At 39.9% G+C, this 17,896-nt stretch overlaps 1 protein-coding gene across 4 annotated transcripts in view; it reads right to left on the reverse strand.

Annotated features, from left to right (window-relative positions):
- ncor2 (nuclear receptor corepressor 2) overlaps positions 1-17,896 on the reverse strand; it is a 179,295-nt gene that overhangs the window by 140,918 nt on the left and 20,481 nt on the right. Inside the window, exon 2 of one of the 4 annotated variants that reach the window (XM_036578274.1) lies at positions 12,597-12,722. The exons of the other annotated variants lie outside the window; for them this stretch is intronic. The gene's annotated coding sequence lies outside the window, so the exon portion shown is untranslated. The remainder of the gene's footprint in view (positions 1-12,596; positions 12,723-17,896) is intronic. 4 annotated transcript variants of the gene reach the window in all.

A 17,896-nucleotide genomic window follows, 5' to 3' on the forward strand; every position in this document is an offset into this window, starting at 1 on the left:
TACATTTAAGGTGGCAGTGAATTTAAGGTGGCACATAGCAACACATTAGCGTCCACTGTAGCACTGTACTGTAGCAACCGCCTAGCAACATTTTCAGTCCTGCACCAACTTCGTCAACTGATTTTTTGGTTGATTTTTATAAGTCTTCTTTAAAATAAATAAATAAATAAATAAATAAATAAATAAATAAATAAATAAATAAGGGTCACACTCTGTTGGCTAAATTAACAAATAAACACACCAGCACATTTCCAGTAGAGAGGCGCTGATACAGGAGCTGTGGGTCGAAGCAAAGATCAGATTTTTTCCATGTACATATCTGCCAAAGCCAATCCATCAACGTTTATAACACGCAGACATTTGGAGTACATCACATTTTATCACTGCAGAGATACAAATAAAATGCAGACAGTTTAGCACAACAAACTAGTGTCCCCTAAACACTCTACGATTCCAGAGTGTAATAAATACATCAAACACCGGATCAAAACATCAGTCAAATCTAAGCATGAGTGCATGTTTTATTAAACGTTATTATAACAGATGAGAATCAATCATAATATTCCAAAACCAGATCCGCAGACAGGGAAATATAATTTGTTCCTCATGTTAAAGTGAATGCAGCAAGTATTATTTATATGAAAAACCTTCTTTTGTTTACTGGCTACATCCAACCCGGAGAGTGAGCTCTGCATGCGGTTGCCAGGTTATGACTTAATCCGCGTTTACAGTCCGTAAGAACGTCTCCCCCGTGAGCAGGCTGGAGCTCGGCCAAACTATTCTCCCGAGACCACGGCCTGCAAAAACTAAATTTAGGAGAGGATTCTTATCATAACAGCCGTTAAATCTCATAACCATCTCTATGGCTCATGATGTCTACAATAAACCACACTGCGAACCGTCCGTTAAGGGACACGGCCCACCACAGACAACAGGGAAGATCCCTCGCTCGTTTATCTCGGGAAATTGTGTGCATCAGAGTGCATCAGAACTGTTTGGAGTGAAAGCCAAACAGCAGAGCCAGCCAGAAGAAAATGTTGCACAGGTATCACATCTGTGTTAAGTGTCAACGAAATAAAATAATCCAGTAAACATTCGCAAGAAGGAAGAATATATTTGCAGCTGAAGTAGGTTCCACAACAAACCACAGGGAATACCGCTCCTCCATCACTCTCCAACGCAAACCACAAGCCTCTGACCTTCAACCATTTTCCATGCAAACAAACCAGCACGGTATTTCCACTGCTCATATTCATACACACACAGCCAGAGTACAACCACAATACAAAGAAACTATCTATCAGCACCGCCCCCCCCACCACCCACACACACTGCATTACTCCCACCATAACGCCAATGATTACGCTGCATCTGAACGAAGACCTGTTAATGTGAACACAAGCAATACTAGTCTTAAAAATTCTTCTTATCCGAATGCAATCAATCGGCCAAGACTAGGTCTGCCCACTCGACGGCCATCTTGGCAGGTATTTCCACTTATACAAGACCAGACTCCTATCTTTTGTAATGCAGAGAAACCTATAAATTATAAGTTTCAAAAAAAATGTGAAATCACTGTTAAAACCTAACCAAAACATCATAAACAGTTTGTAGCGTTGGGCTCAAATATCTGTTTGCTCTGGCTACTTTACGTATCTCCACAATGTGCAGATCATACAATGCTAACCGGTGGAGTAGTTTCCATTACCCATTAGTAGGGGTGGGTAAAAAAATTGATACAGCATAGCATTGCAATATTTTGCCTGGTAAGACTGCATCGATACACAGACGCCAAGTATAATAATCTGATTATCATCTGATTTCTGCAGTTATCTGATTATTCAAATGGTCATGGAAACAGCATATTCCAGTTTCTTGTATCAGAATACGGTCTAAAAATCTGATTAAGAATCTGAGATTAAGAGATCTCAGATTTCTCAGTGCATGTAAACTCTTACTCTGATTTCTTTCAGATTTCTTAGTCTGCAAATGAGGGCAGCAAAACACTTTTGGGGCGACGCTGAAACCAAATACTTAACGAAATGAAGGGTTTAAAGATTCTTCATCTTCTAGATGAAGTATGTTCATATTTTCAGGTAAACTGGCACAATATAAAAAAAAATTAATTTACTGTTTACATCACATTTTCTTCTGTGAATTTATTGGCTGGTTGCAAAGCAGAAATCTGATAACTGTCTGACTCATGTAGACCCAGAGTTTCACATTATCTGATCACTCAAGTGCATGTAAACGCACTCAGTGTTGGTCTGTCTGCTTGACCGTCCCATTTTTCTGCAATAAAAATAAATGAAGTGAGATGAACAGACTGAAAACGTTCTCACTATATTATACTATACTATATAAAACAGATGCTGACAAGGTTTTCCTTTGGGGACACAGTTTGCAGCTGAAAAAAGTTAATAATTTACAATATGTCACAATATATATGTTATTGCAGCATTCGGCTCTCAATATTTTTAATATCACAGGAATGTTGTATCGTGGGACATTTACCCATTAGCCACATTTGCCTAGTAGCTCAAGTGCAAAACCAAAGAAGCAAAGTTTTGACACCAAACACGTCCCTGCTGATCCACCACATTTGGACTAAGGGGGGAAACGGTGTACATTTTCCCTGAACTATCGCCTTCAGCTACACATCAGTGGACCTGCCACTGCTCAGTAGAGCCAACAGAAGAGATCACAGCCCAAGCCTGAGAAAGAGAAGACTCTCCTGTTTATACTGCCGCACCACCCAGCGTACGATGATGGATGGGATTGGGCTGCATCTAACATTTGCGTGCAAAAATAAACCTTAGACACAACACACCCACCCACACACAGATCACACCTGCACGCACAAGTCCAATCTTTCCATGTATTGATTACATAAACAAGCATGAAAAATGTAGGCTTGGTCTACGTTATTAATCCATTATTACCAACTTTACAGGTAAAAACAGGACACAGGATTATAGTACTACACCAACACACTTGTGTTAGACATGATAAACAGATATAATAGGAGGAATACTATAAGACAGAGACCTCAGTCGGATTAGAAAACAGTACATAACCACCAGTGCTGGGTGTTACTGTCTATACTAGTACACTGTAATACTCAAATACAGTGAGTAAACATTATATTCATGATCTAATGACCACAAAGACCCCTTTACTTCATATTCATATTTATTATTTCTTTAATATAATGCTCATTCCCTGTCCACAAGCTGTTTGTTTTAGTTTAGTTCTAGTTTTTGCATGCATTACTTATGATATCCAGGACCTGAGCATTATCTAGAATGTATGTTATTTCCTGAGTGCCTCACGTTGTTTTGAAATAACAGTTTAAAACCCACCGAAAATAAATAAACAATAACTTTCCTTCCTGTGAGCATGCTTTCTGTCTGTGTGAGGCTTCCTTTGGTGTCGTCTTAAAGGGGAATTTCGTCAGATTTTTTTGAAATTTCTGCTTAATTCAATCGTTTTGTCATTCAGAGTGGTTTGTTATGAAGTGGTTCACTGTAGAGAAAATTAAACTCTAATTTCTTTACAGTGGTGGTGATAGGAACCAGGGGACATAATGTCGACAACACAAATATAGCCATTTTATTTACTATCCAAACCCACCAGTGAACTGTCAGCAGTACTACAACAGTGTTGATTCCAGGATCATGCATAAATAAATACATACATACAAACAAACATAGCACTATTTTGCCTCATAATACCCTGCTTGTACCTCTCCACCATTTATGCACTTCAACAATGTTTCAGGCCAAAATCTTCTTAAAACAATCATAAAACAATGCCTCAGGCAGTGTATTCATTCACTTCATGTAATAACTTTCTGTGAGGGAGCTTTTAGAGGTGGACGTGTGGTTCCTATCACCACCACTGTGAACAATTCTGCCTCTGTAAGCATCTCTAGAACAGAGCATTTCACCCAAAACCACTCTGGCTTCATCCTGGAAAAAAAAAGGTACATTCCCCTTTAAGAGACACAGAACGAAAAGTCCAAACAAAACATGCTATATCAGGTTCACTAGACATTCTTTTAGTACAGAGAAGCAGCATCCATGACGACTCATTAACTGTGTTAAAGCAAAATTTAATTTCATCTGAAACAACGATGGTGACATATTCTGAAAGTATTCAGATATCAGCCAGCACTATTATTCACACGCACACAGAGAGGAGAAAAACAACGGCATGTGTTGCATAACTGCAGCATGAATGACTTACCACTGAGCAGAGGATAATCTACGCTAATCCTCTCCTTCTCTCGCTCACTCATGATCCGGGTGTGTGTGCTGCAGTTCGGATGTTAGTCTGTGTGTGTGTGTGTGTGTGTGTGTGTGTTACCAGACAACAGTATTTTTGCCTATTATAAATCAGAAGTGTAGGTTTGTGTTGTGCACCGCTGGCTGTGCTGAGACCGGTCTATCTGCCCACGTGTTCATACAGGATGCCAAAAAAATAAGACAGGATGGGGAAAAATAAAAGACTGAAACCTCAGGTCAACACACACACACACACACACACACACACACACACACACACACAGTAACTCTACACAAACACTGGAACACCTTCATCAAACCCGGATATTACCAGCACCAAACGTTACCATTAACTTGGCCACATGTATTCCTCAGCCCAGCGCACCACACCGTGTTTTCACAGCAGCCACCTAAACCTCAACCTAGTTCTCGTGCCTTTGATCATTAACTGATATTTTCTTTTAAAGGGCCCACATGGAAAAAACATTTCTGATGTAATATATAAATACCGCTGATGTTTCAAAACCCATCTCTGCAGCCCATATATCTAAGCTAAACTTCAAATACAGCTCATTTGGAATGGACTGTTTTTGTTATGTCACTAAAACCAAGGCAGACTGCAATACAGGGCAGCCAATCAGACCCAGAGAGCGTTTATCAGTGTTAAAAGCACAGCAACAAAAACAGCCTGTTTACTTCTAAGAAATGGAGGTTGGAAAAATGTTCACAGAAAAATGAATTATAATTGTTTTTGGGACATGAAACTACACAAAATGTCATACGTGGGCTCAAGACAGCAATATGGGCACTTTAACAGTTTATAATCCATTGGTTTTAACCAACATCGTCTTCTGAATGCTGGTAGTGGTTGTGAGAATTTATCAGGCCATTTCAAACATTATGTTCAAACTGCTGAACTATGTTTTTATGAGCCTACATTGTTAATATCTGTGACTTGATATTGAGAAAAAAATAATATCTTAAAACTCTGAGGCCATTTTTACTCCCTGAGGTTCATTATTGAGTAATTACACTGGAAACAAAGCAAACTGGCTGAGTTATTCTTAGGTTACAGGTGAGGAAGTCTGGAACCGCCAACGATTATGGGGAATTTGAGGTTTAGGTTCAAAATCAAATTCCTCCATTGCAGCTGACCTAAAGGCCTGTTAACTGTACGGCCTGTACTATCGAATAGCAGTAGGTAACACCATACTGGTACATCATGACACTGACCTATTCAGTTTTACTGTTAATATACATGAACAACATAACTGACATGCTATAATGCCCACAGTGTAGTGGTGCCTCAGTTCCACATGTTTAGCTTTTAATTGTACACTTTACTTATGATATCTAGGACTGCACTATGTAAGTTTTGGGGATTTGGGGACCTCTCTGGCGGAAATGTGTAAGTGCACACAATATGCAGAAGAACAGTGTGTAATGTGGGCCGTACCTCGGCCTACTTGAGAATCTGACTGCAAGCGTGTTGAAAGAGTATTCAAAGAGAACTCAGCCTAAGCTTGGTGAAGGACGTTTCTTCCAAGGATATGAGTGTATTGTCCACTATTGTCATCATGTCTACATTGATATAACGTTGATTTTGCATTTGAGCCCTAAACATTGAGCTGCACCTTCCTTTTAGAGTCCATGTGTCAAACACAAGACCCACAGCACAATCCCATCCGGCCCGCAAAAGTATTTTAATTTTCTGTTAATATTAGCCCATTTCACAACGTGCTGCACTACAGTCCCCAGCATGCACTGCAATGTAATGTGTGCTCTGACTCTCCTACCACAACAACAGTCTATGGGACGGCAGTTACACCTCAATTCTACACAATTCCACACCAGTCATATCAACAAACACAATAACCGCATTTACACTTAACGTCAGCTCAGCAGCTCAGAAACTGAGCCCAAGAATGAATGGATTTGCAGCAAAGAAAGGATGCCAGGTGTCTAGTTCAAGCAAAAAGGTAGGTTTAGCAGACTGAGCTCCTGGGAACATTTAAATTTTGAACATTTCAAGTATTCGTGTAATGTTTCAAGGTTACTACAAGTGCCTGTATTTAACTAATGAAATAAAAACGTAGGCGTTCTCTGGCCCACGGGTTTGTTGAGATTCTGCCTGTGCATATTAATACATAAACATGGCCTAAAAAACTCCCACCAAATTCAAATTCACACCTCAGACACCTTTTAAATGATTATTTCAGGCCTGAGGGGGCGACGGGATAAAGCGAGTGGAGACCGTCAAAGACAAAATGGCTTGTTCGGGTGATTAATCAAACGCTAGTTTTAAACTATCATCAGCTGCAGCCCCACTACCGACCCTTCAAAATCAGCCTCCACTTCTCCAAACCCAGAATACTCGAGTCTGTAAGAGTGCAGCAGAGAAAGCACAGTCTCTGCATTTCTGTCAGGAACAGAAAGCATCGCATTAGAGCTGACAAGTCAGTGCATTAATTAGCTCGTGCTCCAGATCAGCAAACACACTTCTGTGGAGCGCTCGCTTACACCATCCCGTAAACTCATCTGCAGAGAATACATGCTGTTTATTTTCAGGGAAAATCTGTCAAACATGTTTAATTTAATGTAATCATCCAAATTTAATAAAATACCTCAGGAAAAAAAATCCATCAGCAAGTCACATCGTTTCTTTGCTACATTAGCCTCATAGATCCAGCGCAAAAGTAAAGAAAACTTCAGACACCAAACATCCGGGCTGATTACATTCATCTGGGACGAGAAGACAACTACGCAAACTTGTTTTTCTATTCGTTTAAGCATAAATGCAATAAAACTACTGGCACTGACTACAGAAACAGACACAGATTCAGAAATGCTGATTACAGCCATCAGCCTAGACTATTCAAATAGCCGTATCTTCCTTATTCCGAAGTGCTTTAGGTTTATCTCTTCAACAAAGAGATTATGAACACACAGCAGTAATCATAACACAAAATGTGAACAATGAGACTTTATCTGCGCTACAGTGAGATAAGAGGCCACAAACCAATAACAAATCTCTCTCACTTGAACACACACACAGAAATAAACATGCCGCAAGAGGACAGATAGAAAAAATAGCTCTTTATAAAATACGAAAAACTCAAATAAGGAAAAAAACACAGAAATAAAGATGCAGCAAGAGGACAGATAGAAAAAATAGCTCTTCATAAAATAAAAACACTCACAGAAATAAGAAATAACACAGCAACTGCAACGATGGGGAAAAAGAGCTGTGCTTATAAATTAAAAAATAAAAAAAAACTGCAGAGACATGAACACAGCTGCACAAACACTTCAGCATCCCAAATCCCGAATGTTCCTTGCCTCTTCCTGTATTCCAGAGGGACACCTGTGGAACGTGTAGGGTGTCAGGCACATCACCATTCATTTCCTCTTACAAAGATAAGACACACACACACACACACACACACACACACGTTGTGGTGGGGAATACCAGCGGATGCTCTAGCAGTGTTCAGGAGCTCAAAGTACTCCAATAAAAGCGCGTAGGAAAAAAGCAAACCCCCTCACCACACTGCCCCCCCCACCACTGGCTGTCGGCCGTCTCAGCCTTTGTCTCCCGCTCCGCTTCAGACAGCTATTTTTCAGCGGCGGCCGAGCAGAAAATGAGATTCCACCAGCAGTAACCTTTGGCCCTCCTCTTAGCAGCCTGGAATTTCCTTCTGAAGCTTTCTACAGAGCTCTGCTGCTGCAGGCACCCCCCTCCCACACCCACACACACCCACACACACACACACACACACACACAGACCCACACCCACACACGCAGAGGAAGAAGGGTGTATATGCGTGGAAATGAAAACAATGGCACACTGCAACTCAGAATTGGGCAATACACTGTGAACACACCATCACTGTCATCTTTACCATGACCCTAACCAACAACATTAAAGGGGAATTCCACCAAATATTCGAAACTTCTGCATAGTTAATTTGCTAAAATGTAAACAAAGACATTTAGAGTGGTTTAACTGAAATACTCTGTTCTAGAGAAACTTACAGGGTCAGAGACGTTCACAGTGGTGGTGATAGGAACCGGACGTCCAAAGGGCTTAATGCCTCTAAATGTACCTCACACAAAGTTACAACATAAAGCGGTAATGAATACCAGATGCCAGATGACTGAGTCACTGTTTTACAATAGCTTTGAGAAGGTTTAGGTCTAAAATGTATTTCTGAAATCCATTCATGGCTTTTTTGGAGTTGTAAGGCAAAATATTTACCACTTTTTTTAGATTTACCACTATTTGATCATTAACGCTGCATACAAAAACCGAGAAGATGCATGTAGGTTCACTGGTCGTTTTGGATAATAAATAAAATGTTTGGATCACATAATCTCGACTGTAAAGAATTCAGCCTTGGTAAGAGTCTCTACAATGAACCATTTCAAACCAGTCTGACTTTGTTTACATCTCAACTATCGCATTACACAGGAATTTTAAAGGATATTTCCTTTATCAGCAGAGTCAGACTGGGTATCGTTCAAAACACCTACACAGATAAAGAGATTTCGATGCCTCTTCCCGAATACCCACCGCCCGCCCCTCTTAATCCGGGTGTGGCTTAAACCAGAAATGAGTGTGATAAGCCGGAGTTGGATATTTACTGACAACAGATTAAAGTGTAATCAGGAAACGCCGACGTTAATAACAGACATACACAGTGAATTCAGACAGCCGATCCTTTCTTTATATTCAGCAGGCTTGTTGGCTCATCTATGCCAAGACTGACCACCAAGTTGGTAATGAATGACAACATTTATACTTCACTCAGTAGTAATAAAGTAATTACCATAAGTCATAAGCAATTCAGTCCAAGACTAGACATAACTCAGGTCCATGAAACCACTATGTATGAGGGCCCACACTTCAATTTCTCACTCTCACAAGTAAACAACATGCATTAGTTTCATAGAAGTTACTGAAAAGTGTACAGTATTTATTAAATAAGTCTTAAAAATAATAACTGAATTTAACGGGTTAAACATATTTAGTTTGTAATGGGTAACGATGCCCAGAACCAAAGGTTTGCATGTGATTCAGTGTATCCAGCTCTGGCCAACATTAAGTCCATTAAGTCTCATCTCTCTTCCTGAGAAGCTCCATTATGCACGTGTAGGTTTAGGCAAAGCTACAGTTAGAAAGCCTGCAATTAAGAGAGGCCAATTACTGGAGCCTAAAGCCAGGTGTGATCAGCTATTACACAGCCATCCACAGACATGAGCAGTAGGAGGAGGAATGAAACGCAGAGGCAGAACGATGTGAGGATGTTCGCTCAGAACATCTTACAACCAGTGCAGTATCGATTTGAAGAAGCTAAAATTTCTAATATCTAATAGTTACAGCTAATATCTAAGTATTATTTAATAATTGTTTTTTAGTTTATTATTATTATTATTATTATTATTATTATTATTAGTGATGCACTAATCAGATACACTGGATCTGTATGGCCACCGACGCTGACCTGATAAACAGATCAGGTATCGGCTACAGTGACCGATCCACTAACGATACTATTAATACAGTTTTCTTTGCAATGCAATGTACTTAAAGTGCCTAGAAGTGTTTTTGATCTGCCTGGAATACAGAGGATGCGAAAACAACCTGAAAATCCCATCATTCAGTGCAGCATCATCACACCTGGCAGAGGATACTGACCCTCAGCAGTAGGTTGCGAAGTCCTTTTTGTTTTTTTGTGAAAATATTTTTATTAAACATTTTCAAAGCACAAACAGACAAACCAACAAACAAACAGACCTAAAGATGCAGTCATAAAACACATCAAAGAAGCTTTTTAAACTATTCGGTACAAATAATATCTAATATGAAAAGTTGTTCTGACAGTGCTAATATATATATTTATTATATATATATTTATTAACGTATATTCTGCGCACAGTATGTGTTAATTTAATTATGTGTTTACACATTAGCATCTTTTACAGCAAAGAGCCACAACAAGATAAGTGGCACTACAGCAGGCAGTCCCTCCTTCGACAGCTCAGCTATGACGGCTGCAGCAGCACTTTTTCTCTCGCTCCATTTCTCCTACTTCTACTCAATTGTCCCTCACCCTGCAGTTACATTAATTTATTTGAAATTCAGGCTTGTAAAATCATAGTTTATCCGTCAAGGTTGTAGTTGATGAAGTTTGGCTTTTCCTAGCTAAGAAATACAGCACAGGGTCATATAAGATTCTGTTTCGTCATTTGTTTTTCACAAAAGTACCTTTATGTCTCGAGTGTAATATTCAGAGCTTATATATTGCTAAATATTGCTGGTGAAATCAGCTGGACTGAGCTGTGGCACAATAGCAAGTCCACAGCGCATCTCAATCTCCGGTATGTGTTCTCCTTTCTTGTGTTCTTACAAGATAACCTATCAAGAACCTTCTTCCTAAGAATACAAGTCTGTTCTCTGCGTTCTTGATATTGAGAAACAGCCCATGTGTTTCTCTATGAAGTGCTGCAGCATGTCAAAACAAAAGCTCCTCTTAAAAAAGCCTGACACGTCACGTCAAAATAGAATCCTTTTTTAAATAAAAAAAAAAGCATGACATGCCGCTTCATAATAAAAGCCCTACGCAGAAGAGCTTTTTCGACTTCTGTTTTTCTTCACATCAGATTCATAAGCAAAGAATTATTTCAGACTTTTATCCATTTAATATAAGCTAAAAAAAATAGTCTGAATTTTTGGGGTGATTTGGAGATAAAGTGGCAGTTCAGATGTCTACAGTGACCAGTTAGACATCATAGCCCTGCGACAAATTAGAAGAATATGGCTGAGTATAAAATACTTTTTCCAGTGGTTTCAAAAACTCTTAATTACCAAAATTTCTATGTAAAATAGACGCATCGTATTATGGAATAAAGACTTTAGTTGTAACAGAACATTATATGAGGTGTACAGATTTTAAATTAAAAGGACACTGCACACTGTATAAAGATAGAAAAAAATTTGGCTAATAGTTTGAGAGAGAGAGAGCGAGAGAGAGAGAGAGAGAGAGAGAGAGAAAGAGAGAGAGCGAGAGCGAGAGAGAGACAGCGCAACTGGGGGGCAGGTGATTGTGGGGGGGGGGCACAGTTTGGTGGCAGTTTCACGCTTCACATTTCTCTCTCTGAGCTGTTTGTACAGGTGCACTCACCACACTGCTGGCATGCCGCTACCGTGACATCATCCACACACCAGCCACAATGATCATTAACAACGCTCAACACCAACAGAGGAAACGAATGTGATCTTTAGATCCATCTGATAACAAACTGAACACCCTGGACCGCATCATTCAGCAACTCCAACAGGAAATTACACGCGCTAACATTCTGCAGAACCAGCGCTGCTAGAAATAACAACCTGCGTATCGCAGCTTCACTAAAAACTAAAAAATTTTATTGTTTTTTTTTCCCCACCATTTGAAATCACCACTTTCCTTTTATACTGCGTGACCATTTCTTTAGCAGAGGATGGTCCAAAATTTGATGGAATAAAATCTCTCAACTCCACTGGCTTTTATATCTGCCCATTAAATGCTGTATCTCAACATGTTTGCTGTTAAACAACTATAAAAACACAGGGACCGTTTAGCTACAGTCCTCTGAAAAGCAAACCGTACATTAGCAGATGTTAAGCACTTTTCTCCTTCTTCTATAAAGTCAACGTTTCAGAGATACGAGGTTCTCTCACCAAACTCCTCTGCAGACACAGGCTGTTGGTTGCCGGTGCTGATATATTAAGGAGGCAGACGCTGATAGAAAGCACGGCTTCCAGTAACTCTCTGGCACTCTTCCACATGACTCAACGCTCTATCATGCAGTCGGGAACACACACACATACACCCACACACCTACTGGGACATGAACCAAACTGCCTGCACCATCCAACAAAACCACTGAGCACCTCAAGTCGTATTTATGTCCTGTGTACACTCGTGTCTCTCTAAGTGAGGACAATACCACGTGCAAGCGGACAAATCGGCCCTAATCGCCATAACGAAATCACAGGAAGGTCAACCACGTGATAACTGACTGTTGAGATGACCGTAGTGTAGCTAGGCTAGCACTAACATCAACAAAGTTACGATAGCATGGTTGGAATAAAAGCTAGCCAGGGACATCATTCATTAAATAAAATGGCTAGAAGATAATATCCCACAACCAAACTGGGGCCTGACCAGTATTAGCTAGTTAGCTAACTTTAGTTAATAACAACAATGAAGATTTTAAATCAAATAGTTCAGCAAAAATATCAAATTTACACAATTTCCACTTACTCCAGGTCAGCCGATCAGCCAAGACACTTCAGGCGTCGAAATTCTGCCTCTTTTTGGTTTGCGCTGGAGCTATGAGGCTAACGTTCGCTGCTGTCGGAAGAAAACCTCGTATCTCCAAAATGGTAACTTGACAAGAGAAGAAAAAAAAACAACTTTACTTTTAATGTAAGTCAATGGAACCAGACTTTTTTCCGAGTCATTTTGGGCCGTTTCTTTCAGTCCATTCTTCAAAACATGTACACACAAAGTAAAGAGCAACAGGCATTTTCAGATATCAAAAACTGAAAAACTGAAAAAATTGAGGTTTTCTTCCGACCGCAGCGCATTGCTAACAAACATTAGAAGTCAACAGTCACCCAAAAGCTTTCTGTGAATACATCTACAAAACGTCTCTTAATCTGCTCAAATCGCATCCAGCTCAAGGTCACTCAGACGTGTTGATGTGTTGGGACACAGCATGACTTATTTAATATGAACTATTAAAAATGATTAAAAAACTTTACCGCTGCCAGAATCATTCGGCTACACGGTGAAGTACAGTTCATTTTTACAGCTGAAAGTAAGTTTAAGTCATACTGTGTTCTAAACCACACACTGAGGGACGTTTTGTTGATGTATTCACAGAAAAGATTTGGGTGACTATTGATTTCCAGTGTTTGTTAGCAACGTTATCTTCCCAGCTCCAGTGCTAAAGAGGCAAAACACAACAAGTCTTGGCTGATCACCTTCATTTGTGGTAATGTTAATTACGTTAATGTGAACCATCCTTTTAAGCCATGCTTGTAGCCGTTGACATCACAGCAAATACCTTAATTCTAATACTATCTAGAAATAATAGACTTGTTTACACTCAAACTATCAAAGGAAATGCACATTACACAGTACCAGATCATATTTCCTCCAAATGTTCTGTAATTTTTATTAGCGTTGCTCCTAAAGTGAAATTTACTTCATAAACAACGCATAACACGGACGTCCAAGGGGACTACAGAGCATTCCACACAAAAACAGGATAAACTGAGACGTTGAGAATTATAAACAAATGACTGTACTGGAAATAATTACTATTGTAAACTGCACAGGGGTCTTAAGGCAACTCAGTAAAGGAAGGTTTTTCAAACCAAACAACAGCTGAAGATGAGAAGCTTTGGAAAGCCTACAGGCTTGTAATAATAATAAAAGAAAAACAATGACAAAAAAATCCCCCCCCAGAAAAACACAATGGGACAGTGGAGAGTTAGGAAGTGACAGAATCATTTTTCCTACGCAGAAATTCCAGCGTTTCCCGCTTCTCCAAACGTCCCCCACACTTGACTATGCATCTCTCTCTGTCTGACACACACATGCTATTCCTTTCACCTCCCATTCCCCCAATTTACTCCAGCTCCTTCCAGTCCAAAGCAACCACACTGCTTTTGACGGTTGACCTTTCTGCACTGGAATCTCCAGACGAGATTTCCAGATATCCAGTATGATTTCCTCACGTCACTGCGATGGAGCCAGTCTTTCCAGAAAATCCACTGTTGCAAAACAATGAATGAAAGCGAACAGCCACCAGTTACTTAAGCAACAGAACACGAGAGGGAGTGTGATATCGCGAAATAACATCACGGTTGTGATTTGGTCGCGGTAGATCATCACAGCCGCAATGTTATTTGCAGTAACACACTCCTCGAGTGTTCTGTTGCTTTTATACAACAGTTAAATAAATACAGTAATAAATTAATAAACTGGGCCGTGAACGCGGCGTTTAACGTTTAACGTTAGCAGTTCCTTCCGCTAAATTATAGTTCCTTAACAAGCAGCTTGTTGCTATGTCAGAGTAACGAGCTCCGCCCACTCGCTGCTAAGTCTGCTGTAAGCCTCGTCTTTTGAAGTACAGACCGAGCCATAAAACTGCGGCAATATCAAGTTTAGCTCAGTTTTGTCTTTTTTGCCAGATCAGTATTAATGTTGTTTTGTTCCAGCCAGTCTGTAAATCATCTTACAGCACATTTAGTTTGGCGAATGGTGTTGGGTTCATTTCTGGCTGATTCCAGGTTGTTTAGCTGTTCTTCTGTCACAGCTGCCGACTGAAAAGCTGCTCAGTGGTGACAGTTTGGGAATTTAGTGTCGTCTCATCTTCAGAGTCTGACCAAATCGCCCGTCGGTCAAATGTGATCTTAAAAGTGTCCATTTTCTGTTTGAGGCAAAGTAACAAGTAAAAACGTTCAAACGGCTTGAGCGTCTCCTACAGCTGTCAAAGTCGTTGCTTAGCAACAGCGTCTAAGCGGAGTGATAGTGTTTGTGAAAAAAACGTGATGTTATGGCGAAATAACAGCACGGTTAGAACGCCTCTCAACCAATCAGCTTGCGTGGCCGGAACTAACTGTTGTATAACATTATGTAACTGGTATCAAGCTAACTGACGCCTACTGTTCTCTGTTAGCCATGTTAGCAGGTTTGGTCAATCTCCTTTAAAAGCACCAATTTCAAATAGAAGCAGGTCTCTCTAGTAGTGCCTAGACGCAAAAACTCACTCAGATATGGATGCGCATATGGCTAGACGACACTGACTAGACGGATCAGCCCATTCAAATATTTTGAACTTGTTTATTTTCCTTTTACCTCCACCTTCAGGCTAAAAGCACCAAGATGTCAGTCTCACCCACAGCGGCTGTTTTTTTTTAACTGATACTGTAATATAAGGGTGCCAGGATAACTGAATATTACTACTGATACCAAGGACAGTACCAGAACGCTAGAGACCAAACGACAATGTGTTATTGTCTGAAAATCATAATATCAGAGTCATGGCAGCATCGGCAACCAACCAAAGACGGTGGATCAAGTCTATATTTACAAAGAATTAGAACTAGATGACGGAGGATAACATGCCTGGATTGGCTCCGACTGCAATCTTGCCCTAGTCTGCAAGCTCTGTGTTCTGAACATCATAACTCCAAACCCGCCATTTCGTTTCTCTTATTTATTTCAGGACATTACTGTAGTGCTTTAAACTGCACCACACACGTCAAATCTTCTGCTGTAGCAGTTCCTAAGTTCAGAAAGATAGCACTCTTGCTTCCTTCGCTGACATCAAGCGTGGAGAGGAACAGAGAGAAAACAGTTCAGTAATGAAAGCCTGGAAACAGACAAAACATTCAGCTTCCAAAGAAAGACAAAGAAACTCTCCAGAAGTCGAACGCTTTGAGGATGTGTTTCATCTGCCAGTTCCACAGAAACGCCTACAGACGCTCACGGGACACTGAACAATAGCGGCAAAGGTCGGTTAAGGAGGCTGTACACCAAACCTTCTGGCTGAAACTTGGAAAAGAAGGTCCATCCAGTACGGGCAGAGCTTAAAATATAATATCACCTTAATTAATATAGTCACCACTCTGGAATCGACCCACCTTCTTGAGGGATGTCTGACATTTTTCCTACCGAATCACAGCCCCTAAGGGTGTGTTCAAAAAAACAAGGCAGGAATTTAAACAAACACTGAGTGCCCTATTTAAAAATGCAAAGCTCTAAGCATAACGCGCTGGAGGTTTTATAATCTTAGTCAATCGAGTGACTCAGGTACACCTCAGCTGAGGACAACTTCACACTAATTAGCCAAGTCTTAAGGAGATTTATTGGTATTGGCAAACAGATAAAACACTGATGTTTATGATGGCTTGTTGGCAATGCAGTGAAACACCACCTCTTACGCGAAAAGAACCACTTATTTCTTAGAATCCAAATGTTTCTCTGTTATTACAGCAGGCAGAACTGATAAACAGCATCACGAGTAAAACAAACATGTAAAATGCCTCAAACCAAAAAAGCTAACGAGTTCTGAGAAACTTCACCCGTGACATTACAACGTTCATCAGAAAGACTTTCTTCTGTTAGAACCGAAAGTCAGCTGGCAATTATATCAGTGAGTAAAGCTTAAAACTACAATTACAACCAGGTGACACTCATTTTAGGTCTTAAAAATCAGCATCAGATTCATATATATTTCCTGCATACAACCATTGATGTCAATATACAAAATAGATACAAACACAATTCTTTCTATATATATTTCTTTCTACGAAATTTAGAGTTTTCAGAATTTTTCTCGTGATAATTTTTCATTTAAATTAGAAAGGAATGTAAACTAGAAGCTTTTTCACTATATGTATGTATATATATACACACACACACACACACACACACATACATACATATAGTGAAAAAGCTTCTATTTTGCATTCCTTTCTAATTTAAATGAAAATTATCATGAGAAAAATTCTGAAAACTCTAAATTTCGTAGTCACTGGTATGTCCTACTTTTGCGTTAGTGACGGCGGGCACTCGAGCTTCCTGAGAATCATCTGAACCTGTACTTTAACAGAACAGAAAAAAGCTCTGTACAAAGGCCTCAACATGGTCAGTGTTTTATAGACACTGTGTCTATATATACACACACACACATTCTGTATGTACAGTACAGATTATAGACACAGGCCTCTGGAGTGAACAGCACTGGTTCATGAGCAGGACGCGTGTAGGCAGGGCGGACGAGTTTTAAAACCAAAGGCACGTTCCTGTGGAGAAGAAGCCTTTAGTGCTAGTGGCCTGGTTTTGTCAAATTCACACCCACACACTCCCTAAGAAACTCAAACACAAACACGAGCCCTAATTCACACTGACGCACAACACACACGATAACAGTCACAACTGTAAGCGCTCAAACATCTCATCTTTTACTTTCACCCAAAGTCACAGAAGTGGTTCGTTTAGTCAGACAGAGGAATGTTAATGCGTTCAGTCAGAAGGTTGAGCACACCATTCGGAAAAACCAGGTTTTTCTGTGTGACTGTATTTGTCCATCATCACTTCATTACATGCATGTATTTTTACAAGCAGAAAAAGGTGGACTGTGTTTAAGATTAAACGGTTAGCCACGGAAGCCTGACGTCTGAGCCAGTTAAGGCGGAGCTGCTTCAAATTGTGTGTGTAATTCAATTGTTGAGACAAAGTCATTAGTGGTTTCATGTGAAAACTGTTATAAATGGTTATAATTGCCTTAACAGAGCAACTCACAGACTCAGATTTCTTTACAGTGGTGGTGATAGGATTCACAATGTTTACAACACAAATACATATTTAATAATATAACATATACACACTGCATAATATATATTTTATCTACTATCCAAAACCACCAGTGAACCTGCAGGTACCTAATAATAATTATAATACATAATTTTATGCCAAAACCACCTCAGAACTTCAGTAAAACAGTGTCTCAGGCATCCGGCTGTGTACTCATAACCATTTAATGC

Source organism: Colossoma macropomum, unplaced genomic scaffold (assembly GCF_904425465.1).
Source record: "Colossoma macropomum unplaced genomic scaffold, Colossoma_macropomum, whole genome shotgun sequence".
Taxonomy (NCBI): domain Eukaryota; kingdom Metazoa; phylum Chordata; class Actinopteri; order Characiformes; family Serrasalmidae; genus Colossoma; species Colossoma macropomum.